Here is a 12,900-nt window from a genome sequence, read left to right on the forward strand (position 1 = left end):
TTTTCAAAAATCAAATCTTTTTCATTTTTCTTATTTATTTTCGAAAATTTTAAAAATATTTTTTAAAAATCTTTTCTTAATTTTATCTTATGATTTTCGAAAATATTATCAACAATTAATGTTTTGATTCAAAAATTTCAAGTTTGTTACTTGCTTGTTAAGAAAGATTCAAACTTTAAGTTCTAGAATCATATCTTGTGATTTCTTGTGAATCAAGTCATTAATTGTGATTTTAAAATTTAAATCTTTTTCAAAGCTAATTTTAATCATACCTTTCTATCATATCTTTTCAAATCATATCTTTTTCAGAAAAAAATTTCTGATTTTAAAATATCTTCTCTAACTTCTTATCTTCTTATCTTTTCAAAATTGATTTTCAAATCTTTTTCAACTAACTAATTGACTTTTTGTTTGTTTCTTATCTTTTTCAAAACTACCTAACTACTTTTCCCTCTCTAATTTTCGAAAATACCTCCCTCTTTTTTCAAAAATTCTTTTTAATTAATTAATTATTTTAAATTTTAATTTTAATTTTATTTCCCTTTTAAATTTTCGAAAATCATCAACTCCTTTTCAAAAATTATTTTTGAAAATTTCTCTCTCTCATCTTCTTCTATTTATTTAATTACTTACTAACACTGCTCTTCATCTCATATCTCTGCTCCTATCCTCACCCTTGTGTTTGGATTATCCATTCTTCTTCACTCTTATTCCCTTTCTTCTTCTACTAACAATAAGGAACCTCTTTACTGTAACATAGAGGATTCCTCTTCTTTTCTTGTTCTCTTCTCTTTCATATGAGCAGGGACAAGGAAAAGGGCATTCTTGTTGAAGCTGATCCAGAACCTGAAAGGACTCTGAAGAGAAAACTAAGAGAAGCTAAATTACAAAAATCCAGAGACAACCTTACTGAAATTTTCGAACAAGAAAAGGAGATGGCAGACGCACCTAACAACAATAATGCAAGGAGGATGCTTGGTGACTTCACTGCACCTAATTCCAATTTACATGGAAGAAGCATCTCAATTTCTGTCATTGGAGCAAACAACTTTGAGCTTAAACCTCAATTAGTTTCTATGATGCAACAAAACTGCAAGTTTCATGAACTTCCATCTGAAGATCCTTTTCAGTTCTTAACTGAATTCTTACGGATCTGTGATACTGCTAAGACCAATGGGGTTGATCCCGAGGTCTACAGGCTTATGCTTTTCCCGTTTACTGTAAGAGACAGAGCTAGAGTGTGGTTGGACTCTCAACCCAAAGATAGCCTGAACTCTTGGGATAAGCTGGTCACGACTTTCTTAGCCAAGTTCTTTCCTCCTTAAAACCTGAGTAAGCTTAGAGTGGATGTTCAAACCTTCAGATAGAAAGAAGGTGAATCCCTCTATGAAGCTTGGGAGAGATACAAGCAACTGACCAAAAAGTGTCCTTCTGACATGCTTTTAGAATGGACCATCCTGGATATATTCTATGATGGTCTGTCTGAATTAGCTAAGATGTCATTGGATACTTCTGCAGGTGGATCCATTCACCTAAAGAAAATGCTTGCAGAAGCTCAAGAACTCAATGACATGGTTGCTAATAACCAGTTTATGTACACTTTTGAGAGGAATCCTGTGAGTAATGGGACGCCTCAGAAGAAGGGAGTTCTTGAAATTGATACTCTGAATGCCATATTGGCTCAGAATAAAATATTGCTCAACAAGTCAATATGATTTCTCAGAGTCTGAATAGAATGCAAGCTGCATCCAACAGTACTATAGAGGCATCTTCTGAAGAAGAAGCTTATGATCCTAAGAACCCTGCAATAGCAGAGGTGAATTACATGGGTGAACCCTATGGAAACACCTATAATCCCTCATGGAGAAATCACCCACATCTCTCATGGAAGGATCAACAAAAGCCTCAATAAGGCTTTAATAATGGTGGGAGAAACAGGTTTAGCAATAGCAAGCCTTTTCCATCATCCACTCAGCAACAGACAGAGAATTCTGAGCAGAATCTATCTAGCTTAGCAAATTTAGTCTCTGATCTATCTAAGGCCACTCTAAGTTTCATGAATGAAACAAGGTCCTCCATTAGAAATTTGGAGGCACAAGTGGGCCAACTGAGTAAGAAGATCACTAAAACCCCTCCTAATGCTCTCCCAAGCAATACAGAAGAAAATCCAAAAGGAGAGTGCAAGGCCATTGATATAACCATCATGGCCAAATCCAAGGAGGAAGGGAAGGACGTGAATCCCAAGGAGGAAGACCTCCTGGGACGTCTAGTGATCAATAAGGAGTTTCCTTCTGAGGAACCAAAGGAATCTGAGACTCATCTAGAGACCATAGAGATTCCATTGAACCTCCTTATGCCATTCATGAGCTCTGATGAGTATTCCTCTTCTGAAGAGAATGAGGATGTTACTGAAGAGCAAGTTGCCAAGTTCCTTGGTGCAATCATGAAGCTGAATGCCAATTTATTTGGTAATGAGACTTGGGGAGATAAACCTCCCCTGTTCACTAATGAACTAAATGCATTGGATCAACTGAGATTGCCTCAGAAGAAACAGGATCCTGGAAAGTTCCTAATACCTTGTATTATAGACACCATGACCTTTGAGAAGGCTCTATGTGACCTTGGGTCAGGAATAAACCTCATGTCACTCTTTGTAATGGAGAAACTGGGAATATTTGAGGTGCAAGCTGCTAGAATCTCATTAGAGATGGCAGACAATTCAAGAAAACAGGCTTATGGTTAGGTAGAGGACGTGTTAGTAAAGGTTGAAGGCCTTTACATCCCTGCTGATTTCATAATCTTGGACACTGGGAAGGATAAGGATGAATCCATCATCCTTGGAAGACCCTTCCTAGCCACAGCAAGAGCTGTGATTGATGTAGACAGAGGAGAATTGATCCTTCAACTGAATGAGGACAACCATGTGTTTAAAACTCAAAAATCTCCTTCTGTAACAATGGAGAGGAAGCATGAAAAGCTTCTCTCAGTACAGAGTCAACTAAAGCCCCCACAGTCAAACTCTAAGTTTAGTGTTGGGAGGCCACAACCAAACTCTAAGTTTGGTATTAGAAAGTTTATAAAATTGACCTAATCACCTGTGTGGCTCCATGAGAGTCCACTGTCAAGCTATTGACATTAAAGAAGCGCTTGTTGGGAGGCAACCCAATTTTTATTTATCTAATTTTTATTTTTATCTTTATTGTTCTTTAATGTTTTATTAGGTTCATGATCATGTGGAGTCACAAAATAAATAGAAAAATCAAAAACAGAATCAAAAACAGCAGAAGAAAAATCACACCCTGGAGGAAGGGCTTACTGGCGTTTAAACGCCAGTAAGGAGCATCTGGCTGGCGTTCAATGCCAGAACAGAGCATGGATCTGGTGTTGAACGCCCAAAACAAGCAGCATCCTGGCGTTCAGATGCCAGGAATGCACACTAAGGAAAGTTGGCGCTGAACGCCAGAAACAAGCATAGAACTGGCATTCAACGCCAGAAACATGCTGCATCTGGGCGCTGAACGCCCAGAACAAGCACCAATTCGGCATTTAAACGCCAGAATTGCATGCAAAGGCATTTTACATGCCTAATTGGTGCAGGAATACAATTCCTTGACACCTCAAGATCTGTGGACCCCACAGGATCATCTTAGCATCTGTGGACCCCACAGGATCCCCACCTACCTCCACTCACATTCATCCACTCTTCCCCATAAACCTACCTCATAAACCCCACCTACCTTCAAAATTCAAAATCACTTTCCCACCCAAACCCACCCCATATGGCCGAACCTTAACCCCTCTCCCTTCACTATATAAACCTCTCCATTCTTCTTCATTCTCAAACAACAAAACCCTCTCATCCCCTTCTTGGCTGAAACACAACCCTCTCTCCCTCTCTTCCATTTCTTCTTCTTCTTCTTCTTTTCTTTCTTCTCTTGCTCGAGGGCGAGCAATATTCTATGTTTGGTGTGGTAAAGGCATAAAGCTTTTTGTTTTTCCATTACCATTGATGGCACCTAAGACCGGAGAATCCTCTAGAAAAGGGAAAGGGAAGACAAAAGCTTCCACCTCCGAGTCATGGGAGATGGAAAGATTCATCTCTAAAGCCCATCAAGACCACTTCTATGATGTTGTGGCCAAGAAGAAGGTGATCCCCGAGGTCCCTTTCAAACTCAAGAAAAATGAGTATCCGGAGATCCGACATGAGATCCAAAGAAGAGGTTGGGAAGTTCTAACAAACCCCATCCAACAAGTCAGAATTCTAATGGTTCAAGAGTTCTATGCTAATGCATGGATCACTAGGAACCATGATCAAAGTAAGAACCCGAACCCAAAGAATTATCTCACCATGGTTCGGGGGAAATACTTAGATTTTAGTCCAGAAAATGTGAGGTTGGCGTTCAACTTGCCAATGATGGAAGAGAACGCACGCCCCTACACAAGGAGAGTCAACTTTAATCAAAGGTTGGACCAAGTCCTCATGGACATATGTGTGGAAGGAGCTCAACGGAAGATTGACTCAAAAGGCAAACCGGTTCAACTGAGAAGATTGGACCTTAAGCCTGTAGCTAGAAGATGGTTGGAGTTCATTCAACGCTCAATCATTCCCACTAGCAACTGGTCTGAAGTTACTATAGACCGGGCCATCATGATCCATAGCATCATGATTGGAGAAGAGGTGGAGGTTCATGAGATTATACCTCAAGAACTCTACAAGGTGGCTGACAAGTCCTCCACTATGGCAAGGTTAGCTTTTCCTTACCTCATTTGCCATCTATGCAATTCGGCTGGGATTGACATAGACGGATATATCCTCATTGATGAGGACAAGCTCATCACTAAGAAAAGGATGGAGCAAACAAGAGAGCCTATTCATGGATCTCAAGAGACGCATGAAGAAGCTCATCACCAAGAAATCCCTGAGATGCCTCAAGGGATGCACTTTCCTCCACAGAACTTTTGGGAGCAAATCAACACCTCCCTAGGAGAACTGAGTTCCAACATGGGACAACTAAGGGTGGAACATCAAGAGCACTCAATCATCCTCCATGAAATTAGAGAAGATCAAAGAGCTATGAGGGAGGAGCAACAAAGACAAGGAAGAGACATAGAAGAGCTCAAGGACATCATTGGTTCCTCAAGAAGAAAACACCACCATCACTAAGGTGGACTCATTCCTTGTTCTCAAATTTTCTATTTTTCGTTCTCTTTATGTTAAGTGCTTATCTATGTTAGTGTCTTATACATGATCATTAGTATTTAGTAACTTTGTCTTAAAGTTATGAATGTCCTATGAATCCATCACCTCTCTTAAATGAAAAATGTTTTTAATTCAAAAGAACAAGAATTACATGAGTTTCGAATTTATCTTTGAACTTAATTTAATTATATTGATGTGGTGAGAATACTTTTTATTTTCTGAATGAATGCTTGAACAGTGCATATGTCTTTTGAAGTTGTTGTTTATGAATGTTAAATATGTTGGCTCTTGAAAGAATGATGACAAGGAGACATGTTATTTGATTATCTAAAAAATCATAAAAATGATTCTTGAAGCAAGAAAAAGCAGTGAATACAAAGCTTGCAGAAAAAAAAATGGCGAAAAAAAAATAGAAAAAGAAAAAGCAAGCAGAAAAAGCAAAAGCTCTTAAAACCAAAAGGCAAGAGCAAAAAGCCAATAACCCTTAAAACCAAAAGGCAATGGTAAATAAAAAGGATCCTAAGGCTTTGAGCATAAGTGGATAGGAGGGCCTAAAGGAATAAAATCCTGGCCTAAGCGGCTAAACCAATCTGTCCCTAACCATGTGCTTGTGGCGTGAAGGTGTCAAGTGAAAACTTGAGACTGAGCGGTTAAAGTCAAGGTCCAAAGAAAAAACAAAGTGTGCTTAAGAACCCTGGACACCTCTAATTGGGGACTTTAGCAAAGCTGAGTCACAATCTGAAAAGGTTCACCCAATTATGTGTCTGTGACATTTATGTATCCGGTAGTAATTCTGGAAAACAAAGTGCTTAGGGCCACGGCCAAGACTTATAAAGCAGCTGTGTTCAAGAATCAACATACTAAACTAGGAGAATCAATAACACTATCTGAACTCTGAGTTCCTATAGATGCCAATCATTCTGAACCTCAATGGATAAAGTGAGATGCCAAAACTATTCAAGAGACAAAAAGCTACAAGTCCGGCTCATCTGATTGGAGCTATGTTTCATTGATAGTTTGGAATTTATAGTATATTCTCTTCTATTTATCCTATTTGATTTTCAGTTGCTTGGGGACAAGCAACAATTTAAGTTTGATGTTGTGATGAGCGGATAATTTATACGCTTTTTTGGCATTGTTTTTAGTATGTTTTTAGTAGGATCTTGTTACTTTTAGGGATGTTTTTATTAGTTTTTATGTTAAATTCACATTTCTGGACTTTACTATGAGTTTGTGTGTTTTTCTGTGATTTCAGGTATTTTCTGGCTGAAATTGAGGGACTTGAGCAAAAATCAGATTCAGAGGTTGAAGAAGGACTGCTGATGCTGTTGGATTCTGACCTCCCTGCACTCAAAGTGGATTTTCTGGAGCTACAAAACTCCAAATGGCGCGCTCTCAATGGCGTTGGAAAGTAGACATCCAGGGCTTTCCCGCAATATATAATAGTCCATATTTTGCTCACGTTTAGACGACGCAAAAGGGCGTTGAACGCCAGTTCTATGTTGTAGTCTGGAGTTAAACGCTAGAAACACGTCACGAACCAGAGTTGAACGCCAAAAACACGTTACAACTTGGCGTTCAACTCCAAAAGAAGCCTCTGCATGTGTAAACTTCAAGCTCAGCTCAAGCACACACCAAGTGGGCCCCGGAAGTGGATTTATGCATCAATTACTTACTTCTGTAAACCCTAGTAACTAGTTTAGTATAAATAGGACTTTTTACTATTGTATTTACATCTTCAGATCATCTTGGGACGTTCAGTTCTTAGATCATGGGGCCTGGCCATTTGGCCATGCCTGAACCTTTCACTTATGTATTTTTCAATGGTAGAGTTTCTACACACCATAGATTAAGGTGTGGAGCTCTGCTGTTCCTCAAAGATTAATGCAAAGTACTACTGTTTTTCTATTCAATTCAACTTATTCCGCTTCTAAGATATTCATTCGTACTTCAATATGATGGATGTGATGATCGTGACAATCATCATCATTCTCACTTATGAACGCGTGCCTGACAACCACTTCCGTTCAACCTTAGATTGGATGGATATCTCTTGGATATCTAATATAGGGGACCGAGTCCGAGATATTAGTGTCTTCGTGGTATAAGTTAGAACCCATGGATGGCCATTCCTGAGATCCGGAAAGTCTAAACCTTGTCTGTGGTATTCCGAGTAGGATCTGGGAAGGGATGGCTGTGACGATCTTCAAACTCGCTAGTGCTGGGCATAGTGTTAGACGCAAAAGGATCAATGGATCCTATTCCAGTATGATCGAGAACCTCCAGATGATTAGCCGTGCCATGATAGAGTATTTGGACCTTTTTCACAGAGAGGATGGGATGTAGCCATTGACAACGGTGATGCCTTACAGAAATCTTGCCATGGAAAGGAGTAGGATTGATTGGATGAAGACAGCAGGAAAGTAGAGGTTCAGAGGGACGAAAGCATCTCTATACGCTTATCTGAAATTCTCACCAATGAATTACATAAGTATCTCTATCTTTATTTTCTGTTTAATTATTATTATTATTCAAAAACTCCATAATTATTTAATATCCGCCTGACTGAGATTTACAAGGTGACCGTAGCTTGCTTCAAGCCGACAATCTCCGTGGGATCGACCCTTACTCACGTAAGGTTTATTACTTGGATGACCCAGTGCACTTGCTGGTTAGTTGTATCGAAGTTGTGACAAATTATGAATTAAGATTAGAGCACCAAGTTTTTGGAGCAATTACCAGGGATCACAATTTCGTGCACCAGTGCACGCGTCGCTGTGCAATCTCGCTTGTCACGCGTACGCGTCAGGTACGCACACGCGTCGCCATGGAAAGCTCCAAGTCATGTGCAAGCATGAGCCATGCGTGCGCGTCGATGCTCGCTGGTTATCTCCTTAGTTTCTTGTGTTCCTTCCATTTTTGCAAGCTTCCTTTCCATCCTCTAAGCCATTCCTACCCTATAAAGCCTGAAAACACTTAACACACAGATCACGGCATCGAATGGTATAAAGAGGAACTAAAATGCACAATTTGAAGCCTTAGGAAGCAGGTTTTCAATCATAGAATAAAATTGGGAAGGAATTGTAAAATTATACAAATCATATGAATAAGTGTGCAAGGACTTGATAAAAACCACTCAATTGAGCACAAGATAAACTATAAAATAGTGGTTTATCAATCTCCCCACACTTAAATATTAGCATGTCCTCATGCTAAGCTCAAGGAGATAGAAAGAATAAATGGGGAAAAGTAAGACTCATGGGATGCAACCTATATACGAATGCAACTATATGCTAAGATGTTTCTGTTCACTTGGTTAAAAGTAAGCAAGTTCTCCAAGACAAACATAAATCTGATTTCACTAATTCAAATCACATAATAAAGGACAAGTAAACTTGTAAGAAGATAGCTCATGAAAGCAGGGAACATAGAATCAAGCATTGAACCCTCACTGGTAGTGTATATGCACTCTAATCTCTCAAGGGTCTAGGGTTGATCACTCTACTCTTCTCTATTCATGCTTTCTAAAACTTTGTTCTTCATCTAACCAATCAACAAATATTTAATGTACCAATGCAAACATCATAAGGTCTTTTCAAAGTTGTAATGGGGCTAAGGTAAGGGTGAGGATATATGTATGGCCAAGTGAGCTATAATATGAATCTTTGACCAACCTAAATTCTCACCTACACACACACACACACTCTATGTACTTCTAAAATCATGCCTAGCTACCCAAAATTCCCACTTTTGCATCACATACTCATGTATCAAATTCTTCTTTAATTTCACCACATATGCATTTATCTTTTATTAAACTTAACATTGGGGTAATTTTGTCCCCTATATATTTATTTATTTATGTTGTAAAATTGAAAATTTTATTTTTATTTTTTTGGAACATGAAAGCAAACATAACATTTCAATGCATGTGGTTTTTTCTGGTTTTACATTAGTAGGCACCCAAATTCCCAATATTTAAATAAAGTAGAAACATAACACATTCCTATTAATCCAGGTTTCCCACAATTCCCCACACTTAGTTAACACACTATCTTAAGCTAACCAAAGATCAAATAAGGTAATTACTTATTTTTCCGCTTAAGGCTAGTGATGTGGTAATATAAAGAACAAATGGGGATTAAAAAGCTCAAAGTGGCAAATAAAGGTAATTGAAATGGTAGGTTATTTGGGATAAGTGAGCTAATAACAAATGATGGCCTCAATCATATGTATGCATGTAAATACACTAAACAATGGACACATAGAATGGAACAAAGTAGAGATTGCAACCATAGAGAAGCAAACACACAAGAATAAAAATCATGGTTAAATAATGTAACCATATAATTAAGCTTAAAATCTCATAGGTCGTGTGTTCTTAGCTCAAAACCCATGTTCCAAATACAATCTTCAAACAAGTCTAACACAAATTTAAATTTAAATTAGTGAAATACTATAAAATAGGGTCTTGAAAAGAAACTCATTACTTCACCCAAGCAGAACATACATGCAAAAAATTATTATCATGCAATCTATCCTATCTAACAAAAGAAAAACTAAAAATGTTGGTGTTAAAAGAGAGAAGTTACCTCCGAAAGTCAAGGACTGACCTCCCCATACTTAAGGCTTAGCACGGTCCTCCGTGCCATCAGTAAGGAGCAAGGTAGGGCTGGAAGCATCGCCTCCACTGTCTGGTTCGCCATGGCTCCCTGTGCTACTGGATGAAGGGGGTCCGGGGTGTCCTTCTGTTCTGGACGTGGGTGAGTACCAACTATGAATTCCTTCAGGTAGTTGTATCAGCACTTGTTACGGCGCTCCATTTGCTCCATCTGTCGGTCTTGCCGGTCGAACCCCTCAAGGATCTGAAGGAACATCTGATGGGTGGATGGTGCTTGTGGTGTGGATGAAGGTGGAGTGGAAGAAGGAGGAGTATCCAAAGAAGGGCCTGCAGGCCGGCTCGCAGAGGGAACTGGTGGCCGGATGTACTTCCCATTCAGGACGTACTGGTCGGCCCTAGGGATCATGACCTTCGTGTCTCCAACCCGATAGGACACACCTGCTGCGGAGACTAAATCTGAAACCAAGGGGGGAAAAGGCAGGTTACCCGCAATCTGTACATGTCCCATTGCTTGCCGGATATGTCGGGGCAGGTTGAGAGGTTGCTCTGTCAGGATGCACCAGTGAAGAATATCCATGTCTGCTGTGAAGGTCGACTCGTGAGTGCTCGGAAAGAGATAATGGGACATAATCTGTGCCCACACGCGAGCCTCCAAGATAAGTGACTGGGCAGAGATGCTCTTAGATTTTGACTGATGCGGCCAATAGATCCAGGTGCTGCCAGGTTGAGCTATAACTCCGAGAACATTGGCCCAGTCGAACTGATACATTTGGCGCTTAAGGGAGGCCTCTTGATATGCATCCAAGCCCTCTGGACTAGGTGGAAGATCCAGTACTCTCTGTATGGCACTCTCGAAGATAGGGACTTGCTTTTGACAAACATAGATAGTCTGCAGGGTAAGCGAGTAGAAGTTGGAGTAGAATTCAACTACCCATGATAAGTTGGCATCCTGCGGCTGCCTCCTCAAAAATCCCCACTGTCTCCTCTCAATTCGGGGCTCCACAAAATCAACAAAGTGTGTTAGGACATGCTCATTGTTGTAGTTCCTCTCGGCTAGGACGGGGAACATCTGTTCGCAATAACGGTTAGTGAACCGTGTGGAGTCTCGGGCGGGGAAGGCTTTCTCTAAGTCATCAACTTTAATGATCCTCTTCACCCGCTTTGTTGGTGGCTTTACGCTTGTGGATGGAAGCGCTTTGGCCAGAGCTCTCTTGGTTCCTCTCCTGGCTGGTGTCTTGTCAGTGGCTTTCTCTTTTCCTTTCTTGGTACCCATGTCTAAAGAAGAAAGAAAAGGAAGAATATCAAAATATAGATAACTAAAGAACCGGAAGGAAGAAATTCCAAGTGATAATGAATGCCAAAGAGAAGAGAATAGCTTAAATACATGGTAGCTACAACATGTAGGTAAGATATCAATTAAGAGCAAAAAGGCAATTCATAATAATGAGATGCAGGAGTGTTTAAGACATGCAGAAACAGGCATGAGAAGCATAGCTCAAGCATCAAGTATTAAATGTGCCAAATTAAAGAGCATGTGTAATGATGACAATTGTAAATGATAATTCCAAATACATGTGGATTGCAAGTGTTGTGAAAAAGAGGTATTCAAGTAAAAGATTAGAAGAAAATAGGATTCAAAATACCACAAGAGCTTTTTCACAAACACTTGGTGTGCAAGTTAAGATAGGAATGAAAATAATATAATCCAAATGAATATGAGAGCCAAATTAAGATGTTAATTGTCAAATTACTCCATATAATATCCACAAGCTTTATTATAGTAAGGTAATACCCAAATAAAACTCCAATACCAACATAAGAATGCATGAGAAAAGAAAGAAAAAGAAACCATAAATAACTAAGCATAAAAGAATAATTTAGAAGGAAGAAAAATAAGTAAATGCAATAATTGAAAGAAGAAGGAAAAAGTGGAGGAGAGGAGAGAAAGAAAAGAAACCTGGTGTAGAAGATGAAAAAGGGAGGAAGAAAGTGATAGATAGTAATAAGGAATAAAGAAGAAAAAAGGAAGAAGAGAGAAGAAATAATTAGGGTTGGAGAGGAATTAGGATGAGGGGAAAATTGGAATCAGGCAGTGAAGTGGTTTAATTAGGCGTCGCATGCGACGCGTTCGCGTACAGCACGCGTATGCGTGAATCACATAAGTGTTAAACGACGCGTAAGCGTCAGGGACGCATACGCGTGATATGGTGTTGTGCGAATGGCGCGAAGGCAGCCCCGCACGCGCACAACTCTCTGTTTGATATGCACGAGAGCCAAAAATGCATACGACGCGTGCGCGTCAGGGACGCGCAGGCGTGGAGGGCCATTATGGGAAAACGACGTGCATGCGTTAGAGACGCGTACACGTGATGGGGCTTGTGCTCCCAGCACAGTTCCAGCCCCACACCAACATAACTCTATAGCCAAACACCATTTACGCCAATTTTCAAGTCACGCATACGCGTGAGGGACGCGTACACGTAAAAGACGCGTACGCGTGGTCTTGCTTGTGCACAAGGCACATGTCCAGCACTAGTCCTGCCAAACTCTCTGTTCAAATCCTGGGTATTGTGTATTCACACATGACATGTACGCGTCAGCGACGCTTGCGTGTCACACACCCCTTTTTTTATGCAAAATGCAAATGATTTATGCAGAATTTATGAATGAATACTGAGAAAAACAAAATAAAATAAAGCTAAGAATAAAAAATGAAAGATCGTACCATGGTGGGTTGTCTCCCACCTAGCACTTTTCTTTAACTTTAACGTCCTTAAGTTGGACAGTCCGCAAGTTCAGTCTTCTTCTATTGATGGATCTTCCAAGAGGAAGTGATAAACCCCATTTTTAGATTTTATCCTGTGCTTAATCTGGCGGATTTTATCCATTATTCTCACATTTATTTATACAATTCGCATGTTTTACGTTTTCCTTCCTGATTTTGTGCTATGATTGAAAACATGTTTCTTTGGCCTTAAATTTGCTATGTTTAATCCTCTCTTATTACCATCGATATCTTGATATGTGTGTTCGGTGTTTTCAAGGTTTATAGGGTAGGAATAGCTTAGAGGATGGAATG

At 39.7% G+C, this 12,900-nt stretch overlaps 1 non-coding gene across 1 annotated transcript; it reads right to left on the bottom strand.

The window, feature by feature from the left end:
• Positions 1-1,334: 1,334 nt before the first annotated feature.
• LOC148564352 (small nucleolar RNA R71) lies at positions 1,335-1,442 on the bottom strand. Its single transcript, XR_015884980.1, has one exon. It is a non-coding gene; the product is annotated as a small nucleolar RNA R71 (small nucleolar RNA).
• Between the last annotated feature and the right edge of the window lie 11,458 nt (positions 1,443-12,900).

The sequence above is a fragment of the Arachis ipaensis genome, chromosome B5 (assembly GCF_059453495.1).
Source record: "Arachis ipaensis isolate K30076 ecotype BB chromosome B5, ASM5945349v1, whole genome shotgun sequence".
NCBI lineage: Eukaryota > Viridiplantae > Streptophyta > Magnoliopsida > Fabales > Fabaceae > Arachis > Arachis ipaensis.